We start from the raw sequence: 19667 nt of genomic DNA, 5'->3' as shown, positions 1-19667 counted from the left end.
CCAACACTGGCACCAATCTTCCACCAGAGGCAAGGTGGGGTTCAGTGACTTGCCCAAAGACACTGCGACACATTCCTGCAAGGCGGGAATCGAACCTGCAATCTTGCAATCAGAGGTCAACTGCTGATCCACAGCCACCCCATATCCAGAGGCCTCGTGTGCTCTAGCATTCCTAGCATGCACACATTTCGGATACCACCAAAACTTTAGTAAAAAGGTGGATTTTCTCTGGTGGCTCTATTTATGTTAGGAGTTTAAACATATTTTTCAGCTGTGCAACAACAGCCTCCTTCAAAAGTAAAAAAAAAACAATTTCACTTTTAGAGAAAATGCTAGTTTATCCATTTCTTTCTGTTTTTATTCATGCCAGAAAAAGAAAACTAGTTTGTTTATATTTTAAAAGTACAGGTGCAAAACAATAGCAACATTTTTGAAAAACGTTGTGACTCCTTTTCGATTTTGATGAGTGATGAACAGACCCAAAATGCCCTGCTCTGCAGTTCCCAAAGACCTGGATGACTTTTGAAACCCTTGATCTGGATTTTAGTGAAGATGACACAAACAGGCAGAGGAGCTGACTCACTGATCTGCTGACGGCTCATTCGTCGTTCTGCATGTTGCACAGGTCCACTCTAATAGAAAGCATTCAGTGTTTTCCCCTCTCAAATCATGGCAACGTGTCCCTGACAACGGTATCCCTAGCAACCGTATCACATCCAGCCACCCAGTGAGGTCTGGGCTGCTGGGCTACATAAACAGGAACCCGGGGGGCTTAGAGGGCTTAGAGGGAGAGCCATGAGGCAGAAAACACACATCCGTGCACGCTGAGCGCTCACCTGATGTCTGTGCCATCAACACGCATCCTGGTGACTGTTCGATTTCTGTGGAAGGAACAGGAAGAAAAGACGAGGCTTAAAGTGTTGGGGGCGTGTGGATCACCTGCTTTGAGATGGCTTTTAAATAGTTATTGTTCACAAATCATAATTTCTAAATCAGAAAAAATGTCAAATGAGTTTAAACTGATTGTTGGGAATTAAAGTACAAAATGTTCCAGTGAATGCACAAAGTGGTTTGCAACAAAAATACAATGCAACAATATATCAAGTATTTATGTACTAACCTCACTCATTCATGTTAGTAAAATGATTAAAACTGTAACTCGTGCAATATCTGAAGCCAATGTGCAATATTAACAATTCCCAGTGCAATATAATGCAATTTAGAATAGTTATGTAGCTTTGTACATATGTATATTTCCAGTTAAACTCAATTTTATTGTTCTTTAGAAGATTATCTATTTTATTGTTTAAGCAGCTGGAGAGCACCAGAAATTTCGTTGTCACAAGTTTCTTGTGTTACAATGACAATAAAGGCTTTCTGATTCTGATTCTGATTACCATAAGCTAAAACCTTCAGATTTTTCAGTTTTTCTGTTCTTTTGGTTCGTTAATTTATCCAACTTCAACATTGTGTGCTTTTTCAGGGAATGTAGTTTTAAACATGAACTGTTTTCTGTCTCCAGCTGGTTGTGAGCTCACAGTTGAGTGAGACACAAACACGTGGAAGCAGTAAGGCCACACCTCCTGTTGGCTTCATGTTGGAAATCTTACTGGCTGGTTATTTTTGTGAGTAAACACTGAGAACACTTTTTTTTTGCCACATTCTTTTTATTATATGTTCAATGCAATAAAAACGCAGAAACAGATTTTACATTTCACTCGATTCCGCCATTACAAAAATTGCAACTTTTATCAACAGTATTTAGGGAATGCTTTCTCTTATTCACAGTCTTAGTTTAACACCCCCCCCCCCCCCAACCCACCCTAAGAACAAGAGTGCCTTTCCTTAGACATTGACAAAATTAAGAATATAAACTTAACAAACTTAAAATTAAGGAAATAAAAAAGTAAAAACAGAGGTCTGTTGTACCATTCAAAAATAACAATCAACATTCTATTCTAAAGGATCCGGATTCTTTACAAAACGTATGAAAGGTTGCCATATATTTTCAAATTCTTCTACTTTGTGTTTTAAAATAAATGTAATTCCTTCTAAAGGGACCCCTGACAGCCCCTTGTTGGAACCATTGGTTTATGCTTGGACTGTGAGTGTTTTTCCAGCCTTTGGCAATACACATTTTTGCATGAATCAAGCTGAGATTTATAAATGCCCTTTCAGCTTTGTTGTTGTTATGTATTTCTGGAAATATACCTAATAATTGGCTCCTGTGGGATCTGCTGAAAAGTATTTTTTTCTCTATTGTGACATTCACTTCTTCCCAAAATGTTTGTATACATTTGCATTCCCAAGTACAGTGGAGGTGTGTTCCTTTCATTTCCATACATTTGGGGCAAACATCTGGTATATTTTTATTATACATATTTAAATCTGCTGGTGTTACATATGTACGCATTAACTATTTGTATTGTGCTAATTTTAGTCTCAGGTTAATTGACATCTTTTGAGCTGCAGCACAAGCAGCCTCCCATTCCTCATTTGTAATTTGTTTTTGGAGATCTTCTTTCCAAGAATTTACTTTGTATTGTGAACTTTTGTTTGAATTTGACAAAAACAGATTATAAAACTCAGAAATGGCGCCTTTTTTGGAACTTTCTCTCACCGTAAATTTTTCTAAAATTGAACATGGTGGTTTATTCAGGGTCTTCTGTGTTTTTCATACAAAGTTTCTGACCTGGAGAAATGCATGAAACTGTTTTTAACTCAACTCATATTTAGTATTAAACTCTTCAAATGACATCATAACATCAGAATCTGGAAAATATAAGTCCATATTTTGCTGCCCATATTTTAAAGGTAGCATCCGCTCTACCTGGGGTGAAGAATTTGTTCCCCCAAATTGGGCTGTATTGTGATAATGGTTGAGTTTGCTTCATGTAATTTAGATCTCTGAACCATATGTGTATCATGTGTTTAAGAATTGGGTTCTTTGTCTCTTTGCGTAGCATTTTTGAGGTGTTTGAAATAAGAAATAATGGGAGGGGCAGCTTTAGATCATGGGATTCCATTTCATCCCAATGAGGTGTATTTTTGACTGTAAAATGAAACATTATAGATCTAATCTGTACAGCCCAGTGGTACCATTCAATGTTTGGACTTTTTAGTCCCCCTCTGTCAAAGGGAAGATATAGTAACGTCAGACGGAGTCTCGCTTTTTTGTTGTTCCATATGAACCTGGCGAAAAGTTTCTTTAGTTTTGAAAATAAGTCTAGAGGTGGTGGCAGAGGTATGTTTTAAAACAGATAAATTAGTTTGGGGAGTACACTCATCTTTAATACATTTATTCTTCTCGTAATTGATATTGGTAGTGTCATCCATTTCTCTATGGAGCCATTTATCTTTTCCATTAAAGGATCATAATTTGATTCTACTACTAGTTCTAGTCTTGGTCTGTTATTGATTCCTAAATATTAGAAATTTTAGACAACGTCAAATTGAATAGTTTCAGAAGTTGGATTTTTTTTCTTCTTTATTAAGTAATAAAATAGAGGATTTTGTTTGGTTCACCCTGTATCCAGAGACATCTCCAAATTTTCTGATTATTTCCATTAAAGAAAGAATTCACTTTTTTAATTGAGAGAGAAACACATTCACATCATCTGCGTATAGAGCTATTTTGTGTTCTACTGGACCCACCATGATTCCGTGTAGCCCTGTTTGGGATCGTATTGCTATTGCTAGTGGCCCGATTGCGATAGTGAATAGCAAAGGTGATAATGGACACCCCTGCCTGCAGCCTTTTGTTATGTTCATTGACTGTGAAGTGTTCCTGTTTAAGATTTTTGCCTTGGCCTTTTTATAAATGATTTGGACCCACATTTTAATGTTGGTTCCACATCCAAATTTGTCCATAACCTTAAAGAGAAAAGGCCAATGGACCTTATCAAAGGCCTTTTCAGCATCTAGTGCCAATAAACCTGTTTCTGCTTTATTTATGTTTTAATGAATAATATTTTAACTCTTCTCACGTTGTGAAATCCTTGCCTTCTAGATATAAATCCATTTTGGTCTCTATTAATAATGCTTGGTAACGTATTCTGTTCTCGTGTTGCTAAGAGTTTACAGATTATTTTAAGGTCAGAGTTTAACAAATTAATTTGTCTATAATTTTCACATTTGTTTGGGGGGAGATTGTTATTTCTAAATGCTTCCTGGAGCATTTGAGATCACATTTGTGTCTGCCTAAGAAAGGTGTTTTTTAGGAGGCAAAAGGCTAAAATGTTGTAACAGTGTTTTGTGAAGGAAAAAAAAGAAAGAAAAATATGTGAGAGCAGGATTTGATCTACAGAAGAACACTCTGGAAAGAGGAGGGATGAAGATCAGCTGCAGTCCGGTAAGCGGAACCATTCTTCTTGAGTTCTTCCATCTAGAGGCATTTACCTGACAGTGAGTGTGATGAGGCCTCTGCCTTATAAAGCTTTGCCTTTAGAGGTCAGCCTGTTTGCAGGTCTTTCTGGCTTAAACCTGATTCAGCTCATGAATCTTAAATCACTGCGTTGTTCTTTACTTCTGAGCTGACACAAGTAGAACGGAGTCTTAAAAACAGCTCTGTTCTCTGCTCATTGAGGTCAGAGCGTCTGCAGCATCTTCGTCTTCTGTCTATGGCTGTTTTACAGCTGCTGCTGCCAGGGCACTAAATGAGGCCCGCGCTGTAGTCTCCATGAACCGTTGTGTCTTCCTCACACCTGACTCAGTGATGAAGGCGGCTCCTCTGTTCCGGCTGTGCGTGAGGTGAGTCTGGAGAGAGGATCAGGCCTGAAAGGAGCCAAACCTTCAAAATGCAGGAATTCTCTCTGCTGTGTTTCTGTGGTCAAGTTTAAAATGTGGGAGCCCCCAGGTGGGGGGGCTTCCTTCTTTGAGGCTGGTTGGGGGGACGGCAGCCTCTCGCGGATCACACCCATGGCTGGTCAGTTTTTAAAGCCTTCCTTTGGCGCGTTTGGAGTGTCCTCTGCTGCTCGGTCTCCTCTGATGTTTTCACTCTCAGCTCCTCCATCAGTGCCAGTGCTCAGCTGCGGAGACACCATCAGTGTGTGAATCGGACTGTGACTGTGAGGCGCTCTGGGCCTTCAAGGAAGGTAGAAAAGTGCTATACAGGTGTACACCATTTACCATCTTCTCCTTTAATTTCTATAAATGAGTCACTGATGTTCCCAGTGCTGCTTGTTATGGAACTTTGATGACGTATGTTCATCCTAAAGAGCTGCAGATCCACAACTGAGCTTAGGGAGTTTCACTCTAAAAACCCCAGCTCAGAATGATTAGGAGCGTTCTTTTCATTTACAGGCGGGTGGAGCCTTGGGTCTTTGCACAAATAATAATCATTGAACTTCTGTCTGCATGCTGGACTTCATGCTAGCTTTACAAAATCCATCATCGTTTTCAGAATCCATCCATGCGTTACAGAATCCATCTGACATTCTTGTTCTTCTGCCTTTTCTTGATGTGTGCACAAAAACAGCCTAAACATAATTTGGTGGGTTAAAAATAGATTTATGCCACGTAGTATAAGACATTAAATATTGCCAGAATTTGATTTTTAACCCATTTTCTGTCTGCAGGTCTCACTGCACAAAAAAGATAATTTCTGTTTGTTTGTATGTGTCTGTGTGTGTCTGTGTGTGTGTGTGTGTGTGTGTGTGGGGGGGGGGGATCCTGACAGATTGCTGGGTCATGAATGCAGCGCACTGCTTCACTTCTCTATCAAAGTAGGAACAAAAGCAGGGCTGATGTAAAACTTCAGGTCTGAACACGTGACATGGAGCTGGCTCCTGCCTTTAGGGAGTTTCTCGTTGGGGTGAGAGTCATGGTCGGGGAGGTTGACCTGAGAGTGGTTGATGAAGAGCAGCAAGTTTTCCTGATCAAGTCTGTGTCGGTCCATGAAAAGTACAGTCCTGCTCTGCAGATGAACTATGATATCACCCTGGTTGAGTTGGATCAACCCATTCAAATGGGCAGGAGTTTTTCTGGATTTCTTTTTTTAAGTGTTTTTAAATGACGTGCTACATAAAAAGCAACAGAGTAAATTGGAAGTTCCTTATTGCCGCCCTCCATAAGTTTGGTTTTGGAGAAGCATTCATCAATTGGATCAAAATATTATATCACAACCCCAATGCATCCGTTAGAACTAATAAACAGACTTCCAACAGGTTTTTTCTTGGAAGAGGAACCAGACAGGGCTGCCCTCTCTCTCCTTCTCTTTTTGCTATATTCATTGAGCCTTTAGCTGCAGCAATAAGACAGAATGAGAGCATTATAGGAATAAAAACCAAACATAGCCATCATAAAATTAGTCTTTATGCGGATGACATATTACTGTTTTTAAGGAATTTACATTCTGTAAATGAAACAGCAATGATCATAACTGAATTCTCCTCCATATCAGACTATTCCATTAATTGGAATAAGTCTATTTTATTACCACTCAACAGGAATATGGAACAAAGACTCACAATTCCAGTTAAAACAGGAAATATCAAATATCTGGGTATCTACTTTTCCCCCAAAATATCAGAACTGGTGCAGCTAAACCACACCCCATTACTGAAAAGCATACAGGACGATCTAACACGCTGGACCAACCTGCCTTTGTCCCTTATGGGCAAGGTAGCCACGGTTAAAATGAAAATCTTACCCAAGGTTAATTATCTCTTCTCAATGATTCCCACACAACCGCCATTAAAATGGTTCAAAACATTAGACTCATCCATATCAAGCTTTTTATGGAACAACAAACCTGCAAGAATTAGTCTAAAAACTTTAAAATCTGCAAAAAGCTGTGGAGGATTAGAATTACCTAACTTCCACAATTACTTTCTTGCAAATAGATTACAATACATCTTAAAATGGTTAAAAAATAATCCAGAAACCAACTCATGGTTAGACTTGGAACAGGCGTTATGTGGAAAGATCAACCTGTCACAGCTACCATTTATTAGCCAAACAGTTAAAAAACAGGATTGTTTCAAAAGCATTAATATAAATGCCACTTTAACAGCCTGGTGGGAATTTCTCAAAATATCAAAATCATCAATTCAACCGTGCAAAATGACACCCATCTGGAACAACCCGGACATCCTTATTAACAAAAAAATGATTCACTTCCCAGCTTGGCAAGCAGGGGGCATAAAACAACTAGAGCACGTAATTATTGATAGAAGATTCATAACTCCCCAGGAACTTCAAGACAAACATGGAATAAATAACTTCTTGGAATATCAGCAACTTAAATCAAGTATTACTAAAAAGTATAAATTTAAAGACGACGATTTAAAGCTACCAGATGTAGTTACCACTCTGATTAATTTTTCAATGAATAGAACTCTCTCCAAAATATACAAACTTTTATGTAATTTAGATAACAATATTGCCCTTCCAACAAAAAAATGGGATGCAGATTTGAGCATCAGCACAGATGAAAGCTTCTGGTCAGAACTCTATCTAAACACCTTTAAACTGACAAAAAGTCCAAATCTGCAGCTAATCCGTTTCAAAACTCTTCACAGAATTTACTACACTGGACAGAGGATGTTCAAGATGGGTCTCAGTAACTCAGACATTTGCGAGCACTGTGATAATAATCTACCCGACAGCTACATGCATGCACTGTGGTTCTGCACTCCTGTCCAGGCTCTCTGGCAGCAGGTATGTGCCGATCTATCAGTCTGGCTTAAGGTTTCAATCACTGCCTCACCGTCACTTTGTGTGCTTGGTGACATGAGTGCCATCGATATAGAAGAAGGATTAGCATCTATCATTTTCATAACTCTTTGTATTGCCAAAAAACTATTTTAATAAATTGGAAAAACAAGAAAAATATAAACATAAGTCAACACAGAAATCTGCTGTTTGATCATATCAGCTTGGAAAAAATGTCAGCCCAAAGCTCAAGTAACTTTGAAAGAATTCAGTCTCTCTGGTCTCCTGTGGTTGACTCCATGACTTGGGGGGGGGGCTTGGTCGTCGCTGCTCCTTGCCCTTCTGCCGTGGTTTGGGGTGGGGGTCGGGGCCTCCGGTGCCTGGCGGGGGCGGTGGGGGCTCCGTTGGTCGGGGGGTCGAGTGGGCTGGGGCGCTGCGTGGTCCTCTGGGCTTGGGTGTGGGGGTGCGTGGTGGGGGGTGGGGTGGTGGTCTGGCTTGGCTTGGGGGGGTGGTCCCTTTGCCTGCGCTGGGGGGGTTTGGCGGGGGGCCCTGCTCGGGGGGGGGGCCCAGCGGCGCCGGATGGGCTGCCCATCTGCACCTGGGCCTGGGATCGGCCCTTCCCTGGCTCTGGGACGGGACGGGACAACCCTCTCGGGGCCCCCGGTCGCTCTGGGTGTCATCCGCTTCGGCTGCGGGGTCTGGGGTGGTGTGGGGTGGGGGGCTTGTCAGCCCTGTCCTGTGGGGGGGCGTTCTGGGGGGGAGGGGGGGCCCATTATTGGTACGGGTCGGGGGGGCTAGTTACTTGGCAGTGGCCCCCCTCCTATGGTTGCCGTATGGAGTGGTTCCCCCCTCTTTCGGTTTTATTTGCACCTTAGACATGTAGGGTCCTTGGTAGGGGGGGTGCTTGGACATCACTGCAAGCAAGCAGCAGATGTCCTCCTGGCACCCTACCCGCCAATTTTAACCGCATCTTAGACATTTAGGGCCCCTTGGTGGGGAGGGTGGGGGGACATCACTGTGAGTAATCAGGAGATGTCCCCTTAGTGCCCTACTCGCCAATTTTAACTGCACCCCCCTTAGTACAGACACCCCTCCCCCTTCAATATATACATTCCAACATAAACACACACACATGCACACACACACCCTCTCAAACACACATACACGCACACATATTTTGCAAGGAAGGTGGGACCTGGGTCCATCTGTCCCCTACCCCTTCCCTGGTGGGGGGTGCGGGCCCCTGCCTTGCTCCTCCCTGGACCAACCGTGGGCCGGGTGGGTGGCTGCTTGGAGTGCGGAGCGGGTCTCCCTTGGGGGGTCCTGGCTCGTACCTGGGGTTGGGGCGGGGGGATGCCCGGAACTCCTGGGTGGTGGTGGGGTGCTCGTCTGTGGCTGTGGGCGTCCTTCTCCGGTGGGGCCCTGCGTTGGGCTCTTCCGGCGCGGCGGGGGGGCTGCTTTCCTGGCTGGGCTGGGGCGGCGCTCTCTTTCCCTCCGCGCCTCCCTGCTCTCTGGCTCTGGGGGCCTCGCGGCGGTCCTGCTGGCCCTGGCCTGGGTGGCGGTCTTGGTCGCCCGGGGGGCGGTTGTTCCCTGCCTGTTCCCGTGTGGCGTTGGGGGAATTCCGGCTGCCGCTGCTGCTGCGGCGGGGGTCTGGGTGTGGGGGTGGCTGGGCGCTCCTCCTCCTTCTTTTCACATTCCACCATCCATTTTAGAAGAACATAAACACTCACCTGAGCACAGGTGTTAGCTCACCTTTGCACTTATAGTTTGCATGATTGAATGAATGAAAGATTTCACACTAGTTGGTTTTAAGGCATAAGTATGCGTGTGTGGACACTATCTGTTTTGTGTACATGTTGACATGTGAACATTTCTTGCAGCTAGCAGGTGTGTTGATAATGTTTGAGTGTGTGTGAACAGGCCCCGCCCTTTTTGTACTACATTTGAACCGTACCGTAATGATAAACAACCAGTAAACCTGTCTGCTCTATGCTGCTTCATGGTCTTACCCCCCCTCTCACTATCACCCCCCCCCCTCTCTGACATCCCTCCCTCTTCTTCCCTTCTTTCCTTTTCCGTCCGGTCCAACACCAAAGATTTTCAATCATGGTTGAAATGAATAAAGTTTGGCCTCAATTACAAAAGGGGTTTGTTCAGTCACACCTTTGGTTTGTCTGAAGATTAATAACCCCTCTTGTTTTTTTGTTTTTTTTTAGGAAAAAAAAAATAACCCCTCTTGTTAAAGTAAAATATGTCCAACACAAGAGGCCCTCAGCTCTCATCTGCCTGCCTAGCTGTTGGACAGGACAAGTTAAAAAAAAAAATAAATAAATAAATAAATGACGGGCTAAGTTCTTTGTGGATCTTTTAAAACAGGAACTGATGCCCAGCCTATATGTTTACCTGGACCATGGCTAGATGTGGAAGGATGAAGGAAAGTATGAAATTCTCTGTATGATGCTGCACGTTTGCTCCTTTTATAAAGGTAGTAGTTCTGTCCCCCTGTAGCAGCAGCGGCGGCAGCGGCGGCGGCGGCAGCAGCAGCAGCAGCGGCGGCGGCGGCGGCAGCAGCAGCAGCGGCAGCAGCAGCAGCAGCGGCGGCAGCGGCGGCAGCAGCAGCAGTGGCAGCAGCAGCAGCAGCAGCAGCAGCAGCAGCAGTGGCAGCAGTCCTGAACTCATAAAATTTCCACACACATATATCCAGTGAAAAAGAGTTTTGGACATCATAAATGACGCCCCAAAATGATATACGATATGAATATGTTAGAAATCTGGTTGGTCGTTTGCCAAGTAAATCCAGAAGTTTACTTTTTCCAATTCTTCAAAACGTTACATATCAGAGCTATCCATCCGTACAGTTAGATCCAGATTGCAGCTCAGATGAGGGAAACAAAGACGTTCATGGATCTGTTAGTCTGCAGGTGGATGCATCAGAATGGAGCAGAGCAGGAAGCTTTTGACCCGCTCAGCGTATTTTCTGTCCCCTTTTCCAAATAACAGTTTTTCATCGGCTCTTGATTCACAGCAATTTGAGTACAGAAATACTCAGAAATGTCATTTTAAATTTAATGTTCTTAGTGTATGTCCTCCACCATCAGACAAAAGCTACAAGAACATGTTAAAATTTCATGTTTAGAGTGATTGGAAATGGGGATCTTTACATAGGGTCTTTGGGGGTTGTTGACCTCTAAAAGTCCTTCACCCATGCTTAACTATCTTAGCATATTGGTCTCCTCTTCAGGTTCATACAGCACCAGGGGACAGAGGTGTCAAAGCTTTGGGGGACTCTGCACCATATTTGAACTGCTTTCCCAGCAGGGATAGTTACATTGTCTCCGCCAGTTCTTACTGTGGCTGGGCCTCTATCTGTACTTTTTGGTGTTTGAATGAAGTTCACCATGGCAACTACTTGTTCTTCATCCATTCCGAAGGCCTGACGAAGGAGGCTGTATAGAACTGTGCTGGCTTCGTCATCTGATTCCTGTCTCTCAATAACTGCTCCAAGCACATTAGCTCCCACTAATGGCTGGGGCAGTGACAATCTACTAACAAGAAATGGTGCCTGTACTGTGAGATTAGGATCTTCTTGGCAAGCGAGTGTGACTGGGAGTTCTACCCACCCGTCATAGGGGACTGTTTGGCCATTGACTGCATAAACTTAAAACCCATCATTAAGAGGTTCTTGTAGTGGTCTCACTGAATAGCTGGGGATATACTTCTTGGCCCAATGTTGGTCTACCATAGGTTGGTGAACCAGAGTCAAACAATACTTTCGCTGGATAACCACTGATCAAACATTCTAAAAGACTTTTCTTATCGTCAAGGGGAACTTTACATCTTGTGGTGTTTTAAAAGGGGTTCTCATAGGGTTTCCTCTGGTGGTATTGAGGTTGTTTTCTTGACTGTTTACTGTGGCGTCTTGCATGCGGTTGTGCAGGAGAAGGCTTTACTGGATGGGACCGGAGCTTTGGACCAGCCTCTGGCTGTCCCTCGACAGAGGCCAATTCACGTTTCCCTGAAACTTGGTCCACTTCAAGCATCTAATTGCACGACGCCCTGATTCACACCACACACAAAACAATGGCAACAGTCCTGCAGGTTTTGCTTACTGCATTTTGGGCAGCAGAATGTTCTTTTCAATGGGGTTGTTTGGCGATCAAAGGGTTGAGGAGCTTGACAGTATTGTGGCTGAAGGCGAAGGTGTCGTTACAGGAGTTCGGTATTGGGTCAGTGGTAATGGGGCATGGTGGTATGGCCCTGTGGCTTTTGATTTCATCAAACCAGCCACCAGGTTGGTTAACGTCTCTACTTGGTCTGTGAGTTGTTTGTTTGAGCCATTTGTTGATCTTTGGTTATTTTTGTTTCTTTTGTCTCAATTACTGAACTTTGAGCTTGTACGATTCTCTGGCGGGTTACTTGGCCTAATCTCCGCTGATGTTCTTTTTCCATCGCTGATTATCTTCCTGGCTTCGCTAAGTATCTCCTCATCAGTGACATTATGATTTGAAGTAAGGGGTCTTAGTCTTAAGCGCAAGTCTGCATATTTAACTCCCAGGCCTTGGTAGACTGTGTGAAGGAACACTTCCTGAATTGTCTTGGGGTCATAGGAAATGTCAGAGGTGGCCTGTTTTGACTAAAAGATTAATTTCTGCTTGAGTCCAATCATGCAATACAAAAACTGTTGAGGTGATTCGTGTTTGGCTTGCTTGGCACACATCAACTCCTGGAACATCTCCGTTGTTGCTTTTTCTCCGAGGTGAGACCTGAAGAAGCATTGCAGTTCTGAGATAGTTCATCCTTGTGCATGAGCATGTCCCTAAAGGTACCAGGCTTTACAATTCTCAGTACACCTCTAACAATCTCAGCTTCAGCAAAACCGTCTTTAGGTCCTTCGCTGATCTGTTTGGTGAGAATGTTGTAGCTAATGTCAGAGCTGTTATCTCTGATCTGTCCTCCAAACACCTTGAATTCTCTCAGAGGCAGGTAGGAAAGGTCTCTCAGAGATAAGAGGTCTGTTTTGGGACTGTGAGTGACTTTGACGACTCGGCGTTGTGGCAGGTTGTGATGCTGTAACTTCGCATTGCCTCAGCCTCTCAATCTTTTCCTCACACATTCTCATTAGTTCTTCTGTTGATTGTTCTTCTGTGTTAGTATTTGTTCTAAGGTGTCTAAGGGTCTGGTAATATGTTAGGCCGCAATGAGCTTTGCATGGCATGTGTTTCAGCCTTGGGGGATGCATCAGCTGGAGGTTCTGGATCATTTGTTTTAATAGCTTGACTTATTAGGTCATTCAACATGAGCAGGTGGCTCATCCCCTCATCTTCAAGGTTCAGCAGAGTGTCTGATTGTAAATAAGAGGCGATATAGTCCATGCAGCCTTCCTTGTCATGCTGACTGAATTGTATGGAGTTGCTACTGTCTGTAGCGATGCTTCTTGCCAGCTCAAAGAGATTTATGGTGGAGAGTGTGAATAAGCATCCTCTAATTTCCCACACTGGTTTTTTGCGTACTGTCGACATGTCAATGTAGGTTTCTGTATTCTTCTTTGTTATAGTTTTCTGTGATTTGTGTGTTTTACTGCCTTTCAGCAGTGCAGTTCCTTTCTGAGGTAAAGATCCTTTGCTCCCTGATCTCCCTCCTTGGACACTCACCAACTGACTTGACTTGAATGGTGGTTCGGTCTCGGATGGATCTGCTCCTCAACGACTGAAGAGGGGAAATCCTGGATGAGCCCCCACAGTTTGTTACGGGTCCCGGGTGCGGTGACCACAATAACAAAAAGAATTGTGTCTGTGAAAATATAAAACGAGTCTCATAGCAGAAATGACACTAACACTTTCTTTCATTCTCCAAATCACTTCTAACGTAAACAGGAAGTTGATCCGTCTTCAGCCACTTGGAGGCGCTGCCAGACTGCCGAAGGTTCCGTCTACCAGACTCATAATATAGTTTATTTTTTTTCACAGATTAATTTTAATAAATGCATTCAAAATGTAAATTTTAAATAATGTAATGACTACAAAATAATGGCTTTTAATTTTAAAATAGATACCAAATGTGGAGGCACATATTTGGGTGCACCACATATACGTACGAAATTGAACTAAACATACTATTGCTGTCACCGAAGTCATCCAAGCATTGAAATGTTTTTGTCAGGAGCTCCCCATGACTGCCAGACAAGACCCCCACCTGCATTCTGTCACGTGATTTAATACTTCTTCCTTTCTTGACTCCACCTACCTGGTAGGGTAGGACTCACGTTCTCTTTATACTGCCCCCTGCAGGTGTGGAGTTGATCCTACCTGGAACACAGAGACGCCTCGGATGTGAATTGTTACCAAGTACATAAACTAAAATGGTATTAGATTAAAAAAAAAATCAAGACTGTCCCTTTATCTACTATGATTGCTGTAATATAGCCTTAAAGTAATGCACAAGAATAATAATGCAAAATGAAAATATATTTGACTGCACTTTTTACAAGCATCATCAGTTTGTCAAAAATAACCTCAATGAAGATGATTTAATTAATACAAAGTAATTGTCTTATTTATGTTCTCTGTCTTTTTCCTGTAAACCCTTCATTTCCATTTCTCAAAATGTCTTGCCTTTTTCCAGAACACAGTTGAAAGTGAGAATGTTGGTCTTAATCTGACATGTTTGGATAAATAAAAATTGTTTAAAATGAATTAAACACGATGAAAAGACAAACAACAGATTAAAATAAAAAACTAATTTAAATCACCTAAAAAAATAATAAGTTAAATATATATTAATGTCGATAGAGTAAGGTCACTCTTTTAATCTGTGCCAATGTCATGGTCCATCAGGATGACCCAGGTGCAGGTCAAGACGCCAGGGTTGAGGGAAGATCCAGAATTCTTTTAATAAGGAATGCCACTCTTAGTGGGAAAAACTCCACAACATAACACAATTCAAAAGCCAGCATGGCTTAAAAAAAAAAACTAAAAAAACAAACACAGAAAACAGGCACACTTAAATAGAGCTCAAACAAATTAACCTACAGTGCAGGCAGCTGTGCGTCAATCCATGCACAGCCACAGGAGAGGGGCGGAGCCCTCCAGCCGCAGCCAACCTGCACAGAAAGCACAAGGACAGGGTACGACTCACCAGGGCTGACATGTTGTGACAGCCAGTCATATTGGATCTTGCAGTGATGTTTATGCTCTGGGCCTTCTGTGTTAGTGCTGAGAGGGACGCCTGTGTTTAGTGGGTTTTGAGCTCTCTGCTGTGTTTGTGTGTGTCAGGACTCTGCAGTGTGAAAGATGGACCTGTGTCGGAGAGCCAGGGGGTGATCAGAAACCCCAGCTCATCGCTATGACAACAACCAGTGAGTTCAGAGAGGAGGACAGGGTCTGCACTGCTGGATGGGATCCCAAAACACTGAGAAGAGCCAGTCGGTCAGGTAGCATCCTCGTTGGAGGTGTTTCTTAACAGGTTGTGTTTGTGGAACATCAGTGCCACCCAGGTTGCAGTATCCTGCTGGAATTTGATCCCTTCAACCTGGAGAATGGCTCATACTGTCAGTTTGATTGGCTCACGTTTTCAGTGGGGGCACGCAGGCCCTTGGATGAGTGACACAGATATTCACGTCATCTAAAAAAAACACTTAAGACTTCCTGATAAACAGAAAAATGTCTCCGATCTCCTTTCCCCTTTTTGTGTTTAAGTTATAGTGCTAATCTCAATTGTTTATTTCACATTAACTTAGCATACCAACCATGATTGATGTTTTAATAATTCATAAGATGGTGTTTTGCTTTTTGCCCCACAGGAGGCTTGAATTATGCAAATGCTCAGCAAGACTCGATCTGCTTTAAGTGCATCAATAATTATTAGAGGCAGCAAAGATGCTCAGGACTTTAGAATCAGTTCAATGGTTTCTTGCTTCGCTTATAAATAAGAATACAATTTTGAGAGGATGCGGTAGGCGGTTAAACAAAGCCTCCTGATTCGTGAAAACACTAAAAAAGAAGAGGGGGGTTCCTTGTCTCACAACAGATTCCATTAGTTTCTTCATACCAAACAAGGACTACCTGTGGATTCTGAAAAATGTACCGCAGCGTGAAAATCATCTGAGCTCGATCTCAGACGCACGGACCGTCGGGGGTCCACTGCTGAGATTTGGGACCTCTGTGCTCAAGGAATCCTAAATCTATCAGAATCTTCAACCGCTTCAACCTGTGACAAACTCACAAAGATGTTGTTCTTACAATTCAACAAGGACAAAAAAAAAGACTAAAGCATGCTTTGTGGGAACAGCACAGGTTTGTCTGAGTGCAAAAATATAATGTGACAGGGGCTCATGGCAGCTGGGCAAAATGTCAAAAATCAGTTTGGCGCATGAAAATCTGAGAGCATTTACCGCTCGGAGACATGAAAAAACAGTGCTGTTGTTGAGGACCAAGCTGTTTTCTGGAAGATGCCATTTGGAGTCTTTCTTCCGTCCATCTTCAGAATCCGCCCCGGGGTCACAGGGTTGCTGGAGCCTATCCAGCCTACTTTCTACATCACATATTAGCTTTATTTAAAACAACATTTTTTTTCATCTGCTCCTGATTCACAATAATTTGAATGCAGAAATACTCAGAAATGCAATTTTAATCTCAACAATCTTTCTAAATGTCCTTCATTATCACAAAAATGATCCAAAAACATGCTAAAAACACCATAAACTCCATTTTCATCAGTTGTTCTTCAATGCTAAATGTTGCGTCATAATGCTGGAGCAAGGAAGGTTAATGTTTGAGTTAAAGGACATTCCAGTGTGGGGCTAGTATTCTGCATCTTCTGGTTCTACCAGCATCTACAAAACAAAACCAAATGGCCCCCAGCCCCCACCCACCAGAGCCCAACAAACAGGGCCTTTTGTCCACACTCTCATAAAGTCTGTCATTCTTTTCCTTTCAGGGAAAAACCGACCAGGCCCACTTCTGCTGCAGAATTCCCAGAATGCAACACTTTTCTTCTCCACTGATACAAGTGGAGGAGGCAGTGGCTTTGTAGTCAGGCACCAGGCTGTTGTGGGACTCTGGGTTGGAATTCCAGCACCCATCAGAAACACAACAACAGATCCAGATCCATGACATCTCTGCTACAGCAGAGCCAAAGCAACAGCGTCAGCGGCTCATGAGCATTTCCTTCTCTAAATGAAAGCAGGTTTCTGACACGGAACTGTCTCCCTCCTTCTGTGTGTGACCAGGATGTGGGGCAGTTGTTCTGGTCAGAGACCAGGCTGGACTCTGCAGCCCAAATTACCCTCAGTCCGTTGGGTTGTGTTTGCTCTGTAGGGCCATGTTGTTGGGGTAATCTCAACAAGCTCCCTGATGAAATCTAAGGAGGAAAGCGATGGACAGTGAGAGTAAAAAAAGTATATGATCCATTGCTGATTTAATTGTTTTGTCCACTAATAAAGACACAATCATCCTATACTTTTAATGGTAGATGTATTCGAACATGGAAAGACAGAATATCAAAACGAAAATCCAGAAAACAACCTAAAAGAATTTATGAAAAAATTATTTGTATTTCAGTGAGATAAATAAGTATTTGATCCCCTATCCAAAGGCACTTAATACTTGGTAGCAAAGCTAGGGCAGCAGCTGCAGTAATGCAGAGGGAGCTCAGCCACAAAGCAAAGCTTGTTATTTACTGATCAATCCATGTTCCAACCCTACCCTATGGTCATGATCTTCGGGTCATGACTGAAAGGAGAAGATCCAGGATAGCAGAGGCGGAATTGAGCGGTGTTGTGCTCCTCAGTTTTTCTGAAGAACCAATTGCAGAAACCGTAAATGTGACTTTGGAGCAGCAGAGGCTGCAGTCCAGTGAACTGGTTCAGGTGACACAGTCTCTAGCAAACCTGGTGGAAAATGAGCAATAACAGAAACGTTTGCCCCTGATCCATTATTAAGAAAAAGTTTGGCTTCTTGGAAGCAACTTGCAGGAAAAGAAAATAAACCGTTTTTCCAAAACGCTTTTTTTATTTGCAGAGCTGCATGGTCTCTAAGAAGCGGCTGAGGACATCTCACATCATCTCAGGATCGGTTGAAGCTTTGCAGAACATGGAGCCGTTTTTGCATATGTTAAGCTGGAAAGAAAGGCCGACTCCGCTGCCATCTGCTGCAGTCGGCTGAGTTTGTTTGGGGGTTTATGGGCTCCACCAAGCTGCAGGAGAGTGGACGGGTTTCAGAAGAGTGGTTTCACATTTTGACAGGAGGTTAGAGGGAAGACACGAGTCAAAGGAATTGGATGAAAGACGAGTATTCAGATGCTTCTGCACATGCCCACAACAAGCAGTGACTTTAACTGACCTGTGAGCTCTGGGTGTTTCTGTTTGCTGTTTTCCTCAGGAGAAGATCTTTCAGCCGTTTGCTCACAGAAGAACCTGAAGAACTGGAAGGAACAGCTGTGCTTTTTTTCCCAGAACTGTTTTTTTTCTTCTTTTTTTTACCATAACCTTTGTGTCTCCTTCATCCTTCTGTTTTTCTTGCCTGTCTGCTTTCTCCAGGGTCTCCAGGGTTTTTGCACCATGAACACTCCCCTGAGAGACCGCTTTGTAGAGCCAACCCCTTCCACCCCGTTTTTTTAGACTGTAAAATGTCAAGCTCCACCTCTGAGGTGTGCTGACTCACAGTGACTATAATCCACAGGTGTGGTTCAAATATTAGGATTAGGAAAGAGTGTGAATCAATGATGAGTTTGCATGAAATGTAAAATAAAGTTACATTTGTTTTGTTTTGGGATAACCCCAAAATATATTATAAATGTATTTATAATTTTGAATAAACATTTTCTAGTTAAACATCAGTAAAAAGTTTTCTTTGGATGTATTCAACTTTTTAACTTTCACAAAACTGTGCTTAAACTGTTAGAAAACACTTTCTATTTTCCTAAATGTTTTTTTCTTTATTTTCTCAAGTATTTATGATGTCACACCTTTTCAATATGAAAGGTCTCTTCCATTTAGCACTTAAAAATGTGAAAGGCATTACAGTGAAGGAGCCTTAAATATAAAAATGTTCCAAACTTACCGTCATCTCAGTGTTTTAACGCCTTCACGCCTCTTTATTTTAGAAGCTTATTTTTTATAGTGTGCATTTATAGAGAGGGGGTTAAAGCAGTTCTGTTTTATGAAACTAGAGCACCTTTGCCCCTAAAATCCACCATCATCCTCATCACAAAGCAAGATCTCACATTAGAGGAAGCTTGAGGGCTCAAAGGTCACATCTAACTTGGATCTGCTGCATCAGGGCTCCATCTACTGGCTGGATGTGGAAACACAAATGAGAACTTGTAGTTCTGAACCCAACAGGAGGTGAAGGGTGTTGCCTCTTTCATCCATCTCCCTGTAAATATCTGTGTTTCCAACAGAGAAGAACCTCAGTGTTCACACAGGAGCTTCGTTCAAGGAAACACTGTGGGGGGTGGGGGTGGGGGCTTTCGGTGGCTTTGTCTTTCTTTTGGCGAAGGCTACAGTGTGCGAGGCGAGACACTGAGTCAGGGTGCTGCTATGACGTAGAACTCCTGTCCCTGAAGCGTAAACCAATGAGGGACAGCTGTCGGCGTAAATGACAGTCCGTTCTGTTCTGCGTCGAAGGCGTTCTTTGTGGTGAACGCGTCAGTGTGAGACTTTTCTGATTATGTCTGCAAACTCTTCTCCCAGATTCAAAACAAACCTGCCTTTCAGACCCAGCTGTGCAGCAGTCCTCTGGAGACCTCAGAGGATGCCAGGGAGCATGTGGGCGGAGCCTCGGGCGATGAAGACTGTGACAGTGAAGCATCAGGGATGGATAAAGGAAGGAAGCATGCCTCTCTGTGGAGAATGAAGCTGGATTAGTGTAATCAGAGTTCCCACCCAGAATCCATCTGAAGACATCTTCATGATTTTCAGAAAGTTTTCTAAAACATTAATGAAAACATTTAAAAAAATGTACAGTGATATTTTTGGCCCAATAGTTTTGTTTTGACACACTAAGAATCTCCTCTGT

General features: G+C 43.0%; 2 long non-coding RNA genes across 3 annotated transcripts; one reads left to right on the top strand and one right to left on the bottom strand.

Annotated features, from left to right (window-relative positions):
* The first annotated feature begins 10301 nt into the window (after positions 1-10301).
* Positions 10302-18461, top strand: LOC105357430. 2 transcript variants are annotated; one of them, XR_002288548.2, is made up of 3 exons: positions 10302-14014; positions 14925-15082; positions 17670-18461. It is a non-coding gene; the product is annotated as an uncharacterized LOC105357430 (long non-coding RNA). The 2 variants fall into 2 exon arrangements; XR_911359.3 differs by having other exon boundaries at positions 16588-18461.
* Positions 17641-19044, bottom strand: LOC110013428. Its single transcript, XR_002288549.1, has 2 exons — positions 18711-19044; positions 17641-18072 (listed from the first exon to the last, which is right to left on the bottom strand). It is a non-coding gene; the product is annotated as an uncharacterized LOC110013428 (long non-coding RNA).
* Positions 19045-19667: the final 623 nt, after the last annotated feature.

The sequence above is a fragment of the Oryzias latipes genome, chromosome 6 (genome assembly GCF_002234675.1).
Source record: "Oryzias latipes chromosome 6, ASM223467v1".
Lineage (NCBI taxonomy): Eukaryota > Metazoa > Chordata > Actinopteri > Beloniformes > Adrianichthyidae > Oryzias > Oryzias latipes.
Note: the sequence above shows the minus strand (reverse complement) of the source record. Positions and strands in the feature narration are given on the sequence as shown.